Here is a 496-nt window from a genome sequence, read left to right as displayed (position 1 = left end):
ACGGCTATATAGGGCCAATGAGAGACGCTGACTGAGATTTCTGTAATATCTCCACAATCTTGCATCTCCCTAACGGAACGTGATCACCTTGCTTAGCTTTTTGGGGAGTGGGGAGGAGGGGGGGGGGGTGGTGGGGGAAGGGAGGCGGGAGTCATTCCTTTACAAAGATTTCTGTTGTATCAGCTGAAGCTGAAGGTTGGCTTGGTATCTCCAATTGGACCCACAATAACGAGAGAAAAAACAATGATATATTTTTTTTTTTCGAATCAAATCAATTTATTTCACATTGAAAGAGGAATTTTATTAATCATCGATTGCTTGTGACACGTTCTAAAAGTTAAACAGTCGGAGCGGTAACATGATGACACTCAGACACATCTTGACTGTTTAATTTATTCGACTTCGAATATTATATAGGCTATACTAGTCACGATATATATATATATATATATATATATATATATATTTATATAGGAATAACGGAAAAACTGTTAAA

The 496-nt window shown here is 37.3% G+C and overlaps 1 protein-coding gene across 3 annotated transcripts in view; it reads right to left on the bottom strand.

Moving 5' to 3' along the window:
• Positions 1-251: 251 nt before the first annotated feature.
• LOC139962681 (cysteine-rich secretory protein 2-like) overlaps positions 252-496 on the bottom strand; it is a 14,690-nt gene continuing 14,445 nt past the window's right edge. For all 3 annotated transcript variants that reach the window (XM_071962862.1, XM_071962873.1, XM_071962881.1), the window contains exon 8: positions 252-496. This exon is cut by the window's right edge and continues 498 nt beyond it. The gene's annotated coding sequence lies outside the window, so the exon portion shown is untranslated.

Source organism: Apostichopus japonicus, chromosome 3, assembly GCF_037975245.1.
Source record: "Apostichopus japonicus isolate 1M-3 chromosome 3, ASM3797524v1, whole genome shotgun sequence".
NCBI lineage: Eukaryota > Metazoa > Echinodermata > Holothuroidea > Aspidochirotida > Stichopodidae > Apostichopus > Apostichopus japonicus.
This window is presented reverse-complemented; position numbering and strand designations above follow the sequence as displayed.